Source organism: Myotis brandtii, unplaced genomic scaffold (assembly GCF_000412655.1).
Source record: "Myotis brandtii unplaced genomic scaffold, ASM41265v1 scaffold2325, whole genome shotgun sequence".
In the NCBI taxonomy this organism is placed as follows: domain Eukaryota; kingdom Metazoa; phylum Chordata; class Mammalia; order Chiroptera; family Vespertilionidae; genus Myotis; species Myotis brandtii.
Genome location: NW_005358747.1, coordinates 240,588 through 241,457, shown reverse-complemented (window position 1 = coordinate 241,457; position 870 = coordinate 240,588).

Here is an 870-nt window from a genome sequence, read left to right as displayed (position 1 = left end):
GTGTGACCAGGGTCAGGGCTCAGGGTGTGACCAGGGTCAGGGCTCAGGGTGTAACCAGGGTCAGGGCCCAGTGTGTGACCAGGGTCAGGGCTCAGAGTGTGACCAGGGTCAGGGCCCAGCCTGTGCCACTGTTACCAATGTCTCTTGGACAAGAAGCAGGGCAGCGTGTCCTGGGGAAGGTGGCCCCGGCCTCAGCTTGCCCACACTGCTTAGCTCCTGGCACCGCCCCCACTTGGGCCCTCACCCACATCCTCCATGTGGAGAGCGGCTACAGCGTTTGGACAGGTTCAAGCCTCGGACTGAGGAGAGGGCACAGTCCTCTCATGGCCACGTGCAAGTCCCAGCTTGGAGGGCAGAGCCCTCCCAGCACAATTATAGCCAACAGCCATGGTTGTGAGCTTGAACCCATGGTCCCAACACGTGGCCCCACGTGCCTGAGTGATGTGGGCTTGATAGAGTTCAGGTGCACGTAGTTGAGTAGGATCGAAACCCACGAGAACGTTGTCACCATCTTGACCACGCCCTGGCGCTGTCTCTCTCCGTCCGAGGGGGCAGCGTCCCACCCAGACCGAGCTTTTATTCTCTTGTCTGTCTTTTCTCCATCCTTCACCGCCCCCTCTCAGGGTCACGGAACCCGGCTGAGCTGGCGCCGCACATAAGACGCCCAACATGGGGCTGAGGATGCCATGGCCGTGCCGGCCCACCACACCCATCGCTCACACACTGACCCCGTCTCCGCACTCGGGGACCGGCCTGACTTCCCGGACCCCAGGGGCCTTACCTGAGCCCGGAGATGACCAGTATGATCTTTTGCCGGTAGAGGGTGACCAGGTGGTCAGGCTCCTTCTGCAGGGCGGACTGGGAGGGCAG